Source organism: Pseudophryne corroboree, chromosome 6, assembly GCF_028390025.1.
Source record: "Pseudophryne corroboree isolate aPseCor3 chromosome 6, aPseCor3.hap2, whole genome shotgun sequence".
In the NCBI taxonomy this organism is placed as follows: Eukaryota; Metazoa; Chordata; class Amphibia; order Anura; family Myobatrachidae; genus Pseudophryne; species Pseudophryne corroboree.
Window position 1 is genome coordinate 837,737,280 of NC_086449.1, and position 14,572 is coordinate 837,751,851.

General features: G+C 48.7%; 1 protein-coding gene across 1 annotated transcript in view; it reads right to left on the reverse strand.

Moving 5' to 3' along the window:
• The window catches only part of LOC134933875 (solute carrier organic anion transporter family member 1A2-like), a 133,429-nt gene that overhangs the window by 31,576 nt on the left and 87,281 nt on the right, over positions 1-14,572 (reverse strand).

A 14,572-nucleotide genomic window follows, 5' to 3' on the forward strand; every position in this document is an offset into this window, starting at 1 on the left:
GTGTTCTCATAGATAGCAAACTAAGCAGTAGTACCCAAAGGTGTAATGATTCCAGTACTCCTGACCGGAGGAGATCTTATGACAATGACCAGAGTACTGGAAGGGAATGCTGGTTACGGGAGCAGGGAAGACTAGTTGCCCCTGGCGCCCTAACTCTATTGTCTCACCCGTGCTATCGGAAATCCCTTGCGAGACTATGGTGTCTTGAGCCCCTGGCAGCCACGTTTGAAAGGCGGATTATGTCTGCCCAACTCCGGTGTCCCCCGGTCTTAGTGAGAGACAAAGGGAAATCCGAGGCAGGATGATGACAAGAGGACCTCTGACTAACAACAGGCCAAGGGCAACAAGCTAACTAACAAAACCAGAAGTATGTGCGGAAAAACCGCCAGGGAAAAGGACAACCAAAATCCACTTGTCCAATACTCCTACCCAGCACCGCCGGATACCAGAGTGGATCTGTGGAAGCGGAATCCTCCGCAAAATGCTCCGAAACACAAATAATAAATGATAAAGCGGCCAAGCCGCTACACACGGCAACGCCGCGACTCACGAACACCACTGGATGTTTAAACGGTGATCAGTCAGGACTCCAGGAACAAGATGACGACTTTCGAGTACAGGACGACCGGATACAGCAAGACTGGAAACACTCTCAGCAAACAGAGACAGCATGCAGGAAGCTATTACCGGCGTCTGTGTGAGGCACTGAAAGAGCATATAAACTGGAGCCCTCCAATCAGCTGCTGACAGGGCTGATTGCATAAATGCCGTGCAGCTGCCTTGCTGCACGGCCAGGAAACAGGTGCAAATACTAATTTAAATGGACCCAGCAGTGGCGTCCCAGTTGCTAGGGTCCGTGCGGCTCAGTGTGCCCGGCGTCTAGCGTTGCCAGGGAGCAGGCGGCTGTACGCGTACGGCGTCCCTGTGCGTCCCACCTTTGGTCGCATGCGCTGTGTACACACTGGTAGATGTGTAGATATATCTGGATCTGGATCGGGCATTGTGTTGTGCATACACACTGCCCGATCCATTATGACTGATGTCTTGAACTGGGCGGGCCTTTACATGCGTCCGCCCAGTTGAGCCGTCAATCGCCGTCGGCAGCCGCAGCATGTTATCGGGCGGTCGGCTGACCATCTGTACACACACTTGTAGATATCTGTAGATATATTGGTCATCGTGTGTGCTGCAGGGCCGACGTGATATGTCTGTGAACTACGGTATTATCAGACATATGGTTGATACACACTGGCCGACGGACCCATGATATATCAGTCATTCAGTACAACAGTGGGGTAAATTTACTAAGGTGGGAGATTTTTAGAACTGGTGATGTTGCCCATGGCAACCAATCAGATTATATCTATTATCTGCTAGAAGCAGCTAGATAAATGGTAAGTAGAATCTGATTGGTTGCCATGGGCAACATCACCAGTTCTAAAAATCTCCCACCTTAGTAAATTTACCCCACAGTGTGTACTCAGCATTAGATACATGCGCAGTTGAAAAACAATGGCCCTCATTCCGAGTTGTTCGCTCGCTAGCTGCTTTTAGCAGGTTTGCACACGCTAAGCCGCCGCCTACTGGGAGTGAATCTTAGCTTCTTAAAATTGCGAACGAAAGATTCGCAATATTGCGAAAAGACATCTCTGTGCAGTTTGTGAGTAGCTCGGGACTTACTCGGCATCTACGATCAGTTCAGTGCTTGTTGTTCCTGGTTTGACGTCACAAACACACCCAGCGTTCGCCCAGACACTCCTCCATTTCTACAGCCACTCCTGCGTTTTTCCCCAGAAACGGTAGCGTTTTTTTCCCACACGCCCATAAAACGGCCTGTTTCCGCCCAGAAACACCCACTTCCTGTCAATCACATTACGATCACCAGAACGAAGAAAAAACCACGTAATGCCGTGAGTAAAATACCTAACTGCATAGCAAATTTACTTGGCGCAGTCGCAGTGCGGACATTGCGCATGCGCAATTAGCGGAAAATTGCTGCATGCGCAATTAGCGGAAAATTGCGCATGCGCAATTAGCGGAAAATTGCTGCAATCCGCCAGTGGTGTCCCCGTTGCTAGGGTCCGTGCGGCTCAGTGCGCCCAGCGTCTAGCGTTGCCAGGGAGCCGGCGGCTGTACGCGTACGGCGTCCCTGGTTGCTAGGCGCCGGGCCGCACCGACGAGCGGACCCCGGCGCCTAACAGTACCCCCCCCCTTGAGGAGGGGTCAAGGAACCCCTAAAGCCAGGCTTCCGAGGAAATTCCTGAAAAAATGCCCTCTTGAGCCTCGGGGCATGAAGATCCTTATCCAGGACCCAAGACCTTTCCTCTGGACCATAGCCTCTCCAGTGCACCAGAAAATAAAGCCGGCCCCGGGACAATTTGGAATCGAGAACCTTCTCCACCAGGAACTCCTTTTGTCCCTGTACATCCACTGGAGATCTTCCCTGAGAGATCTTCCGAGGAAATCTACTGGAAGAAACGCATGGTTTCAACAGGGAGCAATGAAACTTATTTCCAATCCGGAGAGCTCTTGGTAAACGTAACCGGAAAGCAACTGGGTTGACTTTTTTTATAATATGAAATGGTCCAATAAATTTGGGTCCCAATCTAGCTGAGGATTGTCGAAGTCTAATGTTACGAGTCGACAACCATACCCTATCTCCCACCTTAAAAGTGCAAGGACGTCGGAGCCTGTCAGAAAAAATTTTCTCTCGAAAGGCCGCTTTTCTGAGAACAAGGTGCACTTTTTTCCAAATGGCTCTGAGATGGGAGGTTAAGGTCAGCGAGGAAACTGAGGAATGTTGAAAAAAAGAATTAGCTCTGGGGTGAAAACCAAAAACTGAAAAGAATGGAGACACATTAGTGGAGGAATGACAAGAATTATTGTAAGCAAACTCCGCCAATGGAAGAAACTCGGACCAATCATTCTGGAGTTTGGCTGAGTACAAACGCAAATACTGTTTCAATGATTGGTTAACTCGCTTGGTTTGCCCGTTGGATTGGGGGTGGTAACCGGATGTTAATGACAATCTCATCTTTAATGAAGCACAAAAACACTTCCAGAATTGTGCAATGAATTGTGGACCCCGATCAGAAACAATATCAGTGGGCAACCCATGAAGTCTGAAAACATGGCGGAGAAACAAAACTGCCAATCTTTGGGCAGATGGCAGTCGGGGAAGAGCAATGAAGTGAGCCATCTTGCTAAAACGGTCCACTACCACCCATATGACTCGGAATCCGGCTGACAGAGGAAGGTCTACCACAAAATCCATGGAAATATGAGACCATGGCCTGAGAGGAACATTTAAGGGCATAAGTTGCCCGATAGGCAAGGAACGGGGAACCTTATGCTGTGCACAGACCTGACATGAAAAAACAAACTCCTTAATGTCTTTAGAAAGACCAGGCCACCATACTGAGCGGGAGAATAACTCCAAAGTCTTAGAGATCCCTGGATGCCCGGCCACTTTGCTATCATGAAACTCAGTCAAAACAGTAGCTCTCAAAAACTCAGGGACGTAAAGACGACCAGCAGGAGTATTTCCAGGAGCTTGATGTTGAAGCTGTTTTAACTGGGTAAATAAATCTTGTGTGAGGCCTGCCAAAATGACTGAAGATGGAAGTATGGGAGTAACAGGACTGTTATTATGAACCGGAAGAAAACTACGTGACAGGGCATCCGCCTTGGTATTCTTGGAACCTGGCCTGAAAGTGATAATAAACTTGAAACGAGTAAAGAATAAAGCCCAACGAGCCTGCCGGGCATTCAGCCGCTTAGCTGATTCGATGTACTGCAGGTTTTTATGGTCAGTCAATACTGAAATGGTATGTGTTGCTCCCTCGAGCCAATGCCTCCACTCCTCGAAAGCCCATTTTATAGCCAGTAACTCCCGGTTACCAACATCGTAGTTGGATTCAGCGGAGGAGAATTTCCTGGACATAAAGGCACAAGGATGTAGTTCCAGAGACTACGGATCCTTTTGAGATAGGATAGCCCCCACTCCAACCTCCGAGGCATCAACCTCCACAACGAAGGGCAATTCTGGGTTGGGATGTCTGAGGACTGGAGCTGAGACAAAAGCTTGTTTCAAGGCCCGAAAGGACAACTCAGCTTCACGTGACCAGTTGGTAGGATCCGCTCCTTTCTTCAGTCAGTGCCACAATGGGAGCAACCAGGTCGGAAAACGAATGAATAAATCTCCTATAATAATTCGCAAACCCTAAAAAGCGCTGAATTGCTTTTAAATTGGTGGGTTGTGCCCAACTAAGGATGGCCTGGAGCTTCTTAGGTTCCATGAAGAATCCCCGAGGGGAAATAATGTACCCTAAAAAGGATACCTCCGTGACATGAAACTCACACTTCTCCAGCTTGGCATATAGATGATTCTCACGTAATTTTTGAAGAACCTGACGCACCTGGGTAACATGTTGTTCAATTGAGTCAGAATAAATCAGGATGTCGTCTAAGTAAACGACCACGAATTTCCCTAGGAAGTCACGGAGCACATCGTTAATGAGGTCCTGGAAAACTGCTGGAGCGTTAGACAAGCCGAACGGCATCACCAGATACTCGTAGTGACCCGACTGAGTACTGAAGGCCGTCTTCCACTCATCTCCAGAATCGATTCGGATGAGGTTATACGCTCCCCTTAGGTCAATTTTAGAAAAAATAACAGCCGAACGCAGCTGATCAAAGAGGACAGAAATCAGCGGCAGAGGATAAGTATTTTTAACTGAGATCTTATTCAGGGCTCTAAAGTCAATGCAAGGTCTAAGCGATCCATCCTTTTTTTCCACAAAGAAGAAGCCTGCACTTAAAGGGGATTTAGATGGCCTAATAAATCCTTTCCCTAGGCTCTCCTTAACATACTCATTCATGGCCGCAGTTTCTGGCCCGGATAAAGCATATAACCTTCCCTTTGGCAATGTGGCACCAGGAATTAGCTCAATATCACAATCATAAGACCGATGGGGAGGCAGAATGTCCGCATTGCCCTTGGAGAACACATCAACAAAGTCCTGGTATTCTACGGGAATGAGTTCAGGAATGGCAGCTGCTATTCTGACGGGAAACGTAATACATTACTTATCACAGAAGGTACCCCATTGTGAAATCTCCCCTGACCGCCAATCAATGGTGGGATTATGAAAGGCCAGCCAAGGGTGACCCAGAACCACTGGAACTGCTGGGCAATGGGTAAGGAAGAACTCAATCTTTTCGGAATGAAGAGCTCCTACCGTAAGTAGTACAGGGGGTGTACAGAGGGAAATAACCCCATTGGACAGTGGACTCCCATCTAAACCATGCATGGTGACACACCTACCCAAAGATAACTGAGGAATGCCTAAGGCCTTAGCCCAAGTTAAATCCATAAAGTTCCCTGCAGCTCCACTGTCAACAAAAGCCGACACCGAAGAACTGAGGCTGCCAAAGGAAACTTTAGCTGGGACTAAAAGGGAGTTATTCGAGGAGATAAGCTGCAGACCTAAGTGAACCCCCTCACAATTCACTTGGTCGAGGCGTTTCCCGACTTGTTCGGACAATTACGAGCAAAATGTCCCTTACCCCCACAGTACAAACAAAGACCAGAGTTTTGCCTTCTGGCTCTTTCTTCAGGAGACAGCCGGGAGAGACCCATCTGCATGGGCTCCTCTACGTCCTCAGGAATGGAATATACACATGGAGTTGACCTGACAGGTGCTCCTTTTTCAGCCCTCTGCTCTCTGAGACGACGATCAATCTTAATAGAAAGTTCCATGAGTTTATCGAGAGTCTCAGGAGCGGGATACTGAAGGAAACTGTCTTTTATAGACTGATAAGCCGAGGCGAAACTGACTGCGCAGGGCTGGGTCATTCCAGCCACAGTCGTTTGACCAACGGCGAAACTCCGTACAATAAACCTCTGCAGGATTCCTACCCTGTCTGAGAGCGCGCAACTGACTTTCAGCGGATGCCTCTCTATCAGGGTCATCATACAAAAGCCCTAAAGACCCAAAAAAAGCATCTACTGACAACAACGCTGGATCCTCTGCTTTTAAACCAAATGCCCAGGTCTGAGGATCCCCCTGGAGCAAAGAAATAATAATCCCGACCCGCTGAGATTCAGTACCTGAGGAGATCGGTCTTAAACGAAAATAAAGTTTACAGGATTCTTTAAAATTAAAAAACTCTTTCCTATCACCAGACAAACGGTCAGGCAAGTGCATTTTTGGTTTATGGACTACCCTCGGGGAAGTTCGTAAAAGATCTTCCTGCGACTTCACCCGAAGGGAAAGATCCTGAACCATCTGAGTAAGTTCTTGAATCTGGCTGACTAGGAGCTGACCAGGATTTGGCCCTAAACCTGTGGGATTCATGAGGCCGATAACTCTTACAAAACTGAATAAGGAAAAAATTAAACCCTGTTTAATTTTAAGTTTTGGTTTGGCCGGTAATAATGTTATGATTCCAGTACTCCTGACCGGAGGAGATCTTATGACAATGACCAGAGTACTGGAAGGGAATGCTGGTTACGGGAGCAGGGAAGACTAGTTGCCCCTGGCGCCCTAACTCTATTGTCTCACCCGTGCTATCGGAAATCCCTTGCGAGACTATGGTGTCTTGAGCCCCTGGCAGCCACGTTTGAAAGGCGGATTATGTCTGCCCAACTCCAGTGCCCCCCGGTCTTAGTGAGAGACAAAGGGAAAACCGAGGCAGGATGATGACAAGAGGACCTCTGACTAACAACAGGCCAAGGGCAACAAGCTAGCTAACAAAACCAGAAGTATGTGCGGAAAAACCGCCAGGGAAAAGGACAACCAAAATCCACTTGTCCAATACTCCTACCCAGCACTGCCAGATACCAGAGTGGATCTGTGGAAGCGGAATCCTCCGCAAAATGCTCCGAAACACAAATAATAAATGATAAAGCGGCCAAGCCGCTACACACGGCAACGCCGCGACTCACGAACACCACTGGATGTTTAAACGGTGATCAGTCAGGACTCCAGGAACAAGATGACGACTTCCGAGTACAGGACGACCGGATACAGCAAGACTGGAAACACTCTCAGCAAATAGAGACAGCATGCAGGAAGCTATTACCGGCGTCTGTTTGAGGCACTGAAAGAGCATATAAACTGGAGCCCTCCAATCAGCTGCTGACAGGGCTGATTGCATAAATGCCGTGCAGCTGCCTTGCTGCACGGCCAGGAAACAGGTGCAAATACTAATTTAAATGGACCCAGCAACGGGGAACGCGGTCCGCCAGTGGCGTCCCCGTTGCTAGGGTCCGTGCGGCTCAGTGCACCCGGCGTCTAGCGTTGCCAGGGAGCCGGCGGCTGTACGCGTACGGCGTCCCTGGTTGCTAGGCGCTGGGCCGCACCGACGAGCGGACCCCGGCGCCTAACAGTAGGACTGCAGCAAAAAAGGCTAATAAGATATTAGCATGCATAAAACAGGGAATTGATGCAAGGGATGAGAGAATTATACTCCCATTATATAAATCACTTGTGAGGCCACATTTTGAATACTGTGTGCAATTTTGGGCACCTTACTACAAAAAGAATATCCTGGAGCTAAAAAAGGTTCAGAGGCGGGCGACCAAACTAATTAAGGGCATGGAGACGCTGGAATACGAGGAATGGCTTGCAAGGCTAGGCATGTTTACATTGGAAAAGAGGAGACTAAGAAGGGACATGATCAACATCTACAAATATATAAAGGGTCAATACACAGAGCTTGGGAGGGACCTGTTTTCTATAAGATCAGCACAGAGGACACATGGTCACTCACTTAGGTTAGAGGAGAGGAGATTCCACACAATGCGGCGTAAATGTTTTTTCACAGTAAGGACAATACGTGTTTGGAATTCCCTGCCCGAGGGAGTTGTAATGGCGGAATCTGTCAACACCTTTAAGAATGGGTTAGATAAATTCCTAATGAGCTGCGGCGGGGAATACGGGCGTTCAGTTGAACTACATATATAGGGGGTAATTCAGTCCTGATCGCAGGGCTGCGTTTTTTGCATCCCTGCAATCAGGTGATTGCCACCTACAGGGGGAGGGGGAATTCGCTGAGCAGAGGTGCCATCGCATGTGCAGGAGAGCCGCACAAACTAATTTTGTGCAGTCTTTGCTCAGCCCGGGCCTTACTCTTTCAGTGCGATGATCGGGGTTGGAGCTGACGTCAGACACCCTCCCTCCAAACCAGGGGCGTCTCTAGAGACTGGCACAGTGCCAGTCTACAGCGCATGCACAGGATGTCGAAAAATGCCCGCCGCACCATTTTTTCGGAGTCCTGTGCACGTGCTGTAGACTCTGGCACTGTCCCAGAGTCTCTAGTGGTCAGTGCGCTAGCAGCGGCATGACGGCTACGGGAGAGGAGGGGGCCCACAAACGGTCAGCGATGGACTCCGGAAAACTAAGTATAGAAGAAATGGGTGCAGTATGTGCGGACTCAGGGGCCCGTGTGCACCACGCACACTGCACCCATTATAGAAACGCCAATGCTCCAAATGCCTGCTCCCTCCTACATCTTTCCAGACACTTGTTAAAAATGGTCAGTTGCCACCCACAATTGCCCTCTTCCTGTCAATCTCCTTGCGATCGCTGGTGCGTTTGGAATTTTCGCACCATCCCGTCGCTGACCATCGCTCCCCGTCACTGCGGTCCGTCACGCCTGCGCATTGCAGTGCATACACATGCGCAGTTCAGATCTGATCGCCCGCTGTGCGAAAACACAGCCTAGCAATTATGTCCGAATTCGCCCCACGGGGGGGGGGGGGGGGGGGGTGAGGAGAGCTGTCCATCACCAGGACTGGCCCAGATGTTATGCAAAGTCTATACAGAATATAGGGACTGACAGAATCTATGGCTACATACCCTATATGCAGGGATAACGAACAAGATCGGGAACCCTGGAGAGGCAGATCTGTCACCATAGTAGTCCCAGCATAACGGGCCTATAAATAGACCAGCTTCCTAAAGGTGAGTTTCACAGTCAGTCTGTCTGTAAAAGTTCAGAGACATAGCGGTCCCTCATATATTTAGAACCAGCACTGGGCTTTACTAGCAGGGAGGCAATGCCACAGCCAGGGGACACACTTGACAGGGTCCCGTGGCCGAAGCATTACCCCACTTGACTAGTCAGCCCAAGAGCTATGTCCCCAAGCACCCCTGGGTGCCTAGTTGATAGCATTGAAGGTTTAGTTTTTGAAAAATAAGATCGTTTTTACAGGAGGACTACAGGTCCCAGCAAGGTTTCCTCCGTATGACAGTACTTGGAGAGCCACAAGTACCCTCTGAAAAAATATATAAAAAATATTTTTTTTAAAAGACAGTGTGCATACATCTATCCTTGGTGTAGACCAGGTCCTCTTCGGAATATGTAGGCATTCAAGAGGTTAAAAAATAACAAACCAAATCACCTGAACCAACAGACTGAGGAGCCCTATGTGTTATGGAGCAGTCATATGGAGGCCAGCAAATGCTGGCCTCCATATGACTGCTGTTACTAGGAGATACAGCAGCTGCTACCATAGCAACAGCATGCTAACTGGCTTTGGGCAGCCAGGCTCTCAATCACCGCTTCCCCATTGAAGCCTATTGTACACCTTTCTTTATTAATTCGTTGTTATTGTTATCCCCACCGTAATATGACTTTTATAATGATAATACCTTCTTTCCTGTCCTCTTGATCTTCACAGAGAGAGAGAATTGTTTGAAGTATATTGTAGTGACACAATTTACCTTCCTTTTTAAATGTTCAGGATAACAAATGTGCTAGATAATAATTATTAATGGTAACATCAAAACTTATGCTACTACCAGTAACGCTGTATTATAATATCAATTCACAGTCCACTTGAGTGAATAAGTATAAGATTTTATTATACTGCAACCGACGATCTCAGTTGATTCCGGCTAATAAAACGGAAAAGTTAATATTAATGGTAACAGTCTTACTCATATGAAATAACTATTATATGCATATAACTATTACTATTCACTATTACTGACACAATGTTGGATTTAGTAACAATTTATCTTATTAATTGGTTACTTTAAACACAAAGTACTTACTCAGGTACTAAAAACTTCTATAATTAACATAACCTGCGCAGGGATTTATGGCCATCACGTTGGTGCACATGAAGTCTCTATTTTCTTTATTTACTACCTCCTAGATGTAATTCTGACAATAAATTCTCTTTCTCACTTAATCCTGGCTGAATCAATCCAAATGTATGGTAGACTCGGTTAGCTGAAATTTGTCCTGAATTACTGCATATCTATCTTTGTTCCCACTTGTTAAGTATTAACTTTGTTAACGTATACTGTGTTAAAACTTCAGAAATGTGTAGAGAATACTGATGGAAATTTCTTCTTTCTTATTTATTTAGTTGAATTTAGAGAAGAAAACTTGCTGCTCATAAATCAAAATGACAGAATAACAGCTGATATTACTGCCAATACTTGTGTCTATGCTGTGGCTGAGGTAAGTCTATATCTGACTGAGATTAATTGTTCTGGTCATAGTTAACTCATTTCTGTATATTAATGAATTAAAGTATTCTTTTTCTGTAGGTTGGTAAGTATTGTAGTAAGTAATCTTCCTCAGGAATCAATGAAATGCAGTGAAATGAGATCTGATATTATATCCCCTTCAGTGTGAGGCTCATCTATCTTGTCTCTAGGGGAGTATGACTGAATATTCTCCTCAGTGAAAAGCCCTACTGTCACGAACCTCGGGCAGCGGCGACCGCGCTTGTCCCTGCGGGTGGCCTGGTCTGCCCGGCGCCTCTCTTCCCCTGTCAGTCTCCGGCTTCAGCGGCGGGTCGGCGCTGCTCTCCGGCGGCTTCCCGGAAGCAAGGGCGCCGCCATCACAAGCAAGGGCAAGGAGGCGGAGCAGGTCTGACGTCACCTGCCTGCTCCGCCAATCAGGCTAGGGCGGGGAATTTAAAATCAGATACCAGGCAGAGATCCGATGCCTGAGTATCTTCGTTTCTCCTGTGGAAGCTATGATCCAGAGCTCCCTCGTCCCTGCAAGCATCCTGTGCTTCCAAGCATCCTGTCCCTGCAAGCATCCTGTGCTTCCAAGCATCCTGTCCCTGCAAGCATCCTGTGCCTACAAGCAACCTGTGCTTCCAAGCATCTTGTGCCTACAAGCACCTCCGTGCCTCCAGTTACCTCCGTGTCTCCAAGCACCTCGTGCCTCCAAGCACCTCCGTGCCTCCAAGCACCTCCGTGCCTCCAAGCACCTCGTGCCTCCAAGCACCTCGTGCCTCCAAGCACCTCCGTGCCTCCAGTTACCTCCGTGCCTCCAGTTACCTCCGTGCCTCCAGTTACCTCCGTGCCTCCAAGCACCTCCGTGCCTCCAAGCACCTCGTGCCTCCAAGCACCTCGTGCCTCCAAGCACCTCCGCGCCTCAAGCACCTCCGTGCCTCCAGTTACCTCCGTGCCTCCAGTTACCTCCGTGCCTCCAGTTACCTCCGTGCCTCCAAGCACCTCCGTGCCTCCAAGCACCTCGTGCCTCCAAGCACCCCGTGCCTCCAAGCACCTCCGCGCCTCAAAGCACCTCCGTGCCTCCAGTTACCTCCGTGTCTCCAAGCACCTCGTGCCTCCAAGCACCTCGTCCCTCCAAACACCTCGGTGTCTCCAAACACCTCCGTGCCTCCAAGCACCTCCGTGCCTCCAAACACCTCCGTGCCTCCAAGGGTCTCCCAGCACTCCCTGTACTCCCAGTACCTCAGTGCCTTCAATACCACAGTGTCTCCAATATCTCAGTACCCCAGCCTTCATTATTTCTACAAGTCTTGTCTTACAGGAGACCTACAAGAATTCCTCTGGGCCTCCCGCCTGCCGTCTTAGTTCTGCATGAGGAAGACCTACATCCGGCCATCTCTACTACGACCCAGTGGCGGTTCCTCTTCCCGGTCATCGGAAGAAGCCCCGAGTCCACAACACTCCCAAACCAGGTCAGTGATAGTATACTCAGGCCACATGGACTCGGGGGATCGGAACACGGACTCTAGTGCCATCCAGAACCTGGCTTCTCGAGTGCAAAGTCAGGAAGCAGCACAAGGTCAGGTGATGCAGTACCTCCAGCAGTTGTCCGGGCGTCTGGATCAGATTCAGGCGTCTCTGGCCTCAGTAATTCCGGCTCCTGTTCCAGCAGTCGCACCAGTTGCCGTTGCCAGCAATGTTCAACCATCGGCCGGTGTCACTCCACGCCTTCAGTTGCCTACTCCGTCCCGCTATAATGGGAATCCCAAAAATTGTCGTGGTTTCTTGAACCAGTGCGAGGTACATTTCGAGCTACTTGCACACAACTTTCCTACAGACCGGTCCAAGGTAGCATATATTATTTCTCTGTTGGAAGGTTCTGCTTTGGATTGGGTGTCTCCATTATGGGAACGATCTGATCCCATGGTTTCCAACTACACCAACTTCATCTCGTCCTTTCGAAGGATTTTCGACGAGCCCGGCAGAATGACCACTGCTTCTTCCGATTTGCTCCGTGTTCGGCAGGGCGCCCGTTCCGTGGGCCAGTACGTGGTTCATTTCCAGACCATTGCTTCCGAACTACGCTGGAATAATGATGCCCTGAGAGCTGCCTTCTGGAACGGTCTTTCCGACCGGCTGAAAGACGAGCTGGTTACTAGAGATCTGCCGGATCCATTAGAAGATTTGATTTCCCTTTGCGTCAAGGTGGATCTTCGGATGCAGGAGCGTGGAAGAGAACGTAACCGTTCGGATCGTTCCAGGTTCCGGAATCCTACTCCTAGGCCGGTGGCCTCACCTAGCTCAGATGAGCCCATGCAAATTAACCGCTCCCGACTGTCTCCGGAAGAACGACAGCGTCGTCGTGAGGGTAAACTCTGCCTTTACTGTGGAGCCGCAGATCATTTTCTTAAATCTTGTAAAGTCCGTCCGGGAAACGGGCAGACCTAGCTTGTTCCGGAGGAGTCAAGCTGGGAGTTACGACAAAAGCTTCTCCAACTTCGGACTGCTTGCTTCCAGTAACTCTAGTCTCCAATTCAGTCTCCAGGTCTTGTGAAGCCCTATTGGATTCCGGAGCTGCAGGGAACTTCGTTTCTTCCTTCTGTGCCCAAAGTTTGGGTTTAAAGTTACGGCCTATCGAGCGGCCAATTTCACTGACGGCTATCAACGGGACTAGAATTTCCAAAGGTCTCATAATGTGGCGCACGGGGCCAGTTAAGCTGCGGGTCGGGGCTCTACATCAGGAAGATTTGGAACTCTTGGTAATCCCAGAAATGCCCCATGATCTGGTTCTTGGAATGCCTTGGCTGAAAAGTCATAACCCCCACATCGATTGGAAGTCGTCACAAATTCTGTCCTGGAGTTCCTTTTGTCACACTAATTGTCTTACTCCTGTTTGTCCGCTCCGTGTTACCTCCAAAACGGATGAAGAGCACATTCCGGAGGCATATCAAGGGTACAAGGACGTATTTTCGGAACAAGCTGCTGACCTGTTACCACCTCACAGGCCTTGGGACTGCCCTATTGACCTTGTCCCAGGGAAGACGCCACCTCGTGGTCGCACATATCCTCTGTCTCTTCCCGAGACTCAAGCCATGTCGGAGTATATTAAGTCCAATATGCTCAAGGGATTCATTCGCCCCTCTTCCTCCCCTGCTGGTGCAGGCTTCTTTTTCGTGAAGAAAAAGGACGGGGGGTTGAGACCATGCATCGACTACCGCGGCCTAAACGACATTACTATTAAGAATAAATACCCCTTGCCACTAATCACAGAGTTATTTGATAGGGTTCGTGGTGCCCGCATTTTTTCAAAACTCGACTTGAGAGGAGCTTATAATCTTATACGCATCCGAGAGGGGGATGAATGGAAGACTGCCTTTAATACCCGAGATGGGCATTACGAATACTTGGTGATGCCGTTTGGTCTTAGTAATGCTCCCGCGGTTTTCCAGGGATTCGTCAACGAAATCTTTCGTGATATGCTGTATCAGAGCGTTGTGGTATATCTGGACGACATACTGATTTTTTCCAAGAATCTTGTCGAACACAGGACTCAAGTCAAAGAGGTGCTACACCGTTTACAAGAGAATCATCTCTACGCCAAGCTTTCCAAATGTACCTTTGAAGTAACATCTATTCCGTTCCTCGGTTATGTCATCTCGGGGACGGAGCTTCGCATGGATCCGGAAAAGTTGTCGGCCATTCGTGATTGGACTCAGCCTCTTTCCCTGAAAGCAATACAAAGGTTCCTGGGCTTTGCGAACTACTACAGGAAATTCATTAAAGGTTTCTCCACCATTGTTGCACCCATTACTGCCCTGACGAGAAAGGGTTCTAATCCTAGTTTGTGGCCTCCGGAAGCCATTGTAGCTTTTTCTCGCTTAAAGTTAGCTTTCACGACGGCTCCAGTTCTCCAACAACCAAATTTCGAGGAACCCTTCTTCTTAGAAGTTGATGCATCTTCAGTCGGGGTGGGGGCTGTCCTCTCCCAGCATTCCTCTGATAAGAAATTACATCCGTGTGGCTTCCACTCTCGTAAATTCTCTCCAGCCGAACGAAATTACTCTATTGGAGACCAGGAACTCTTG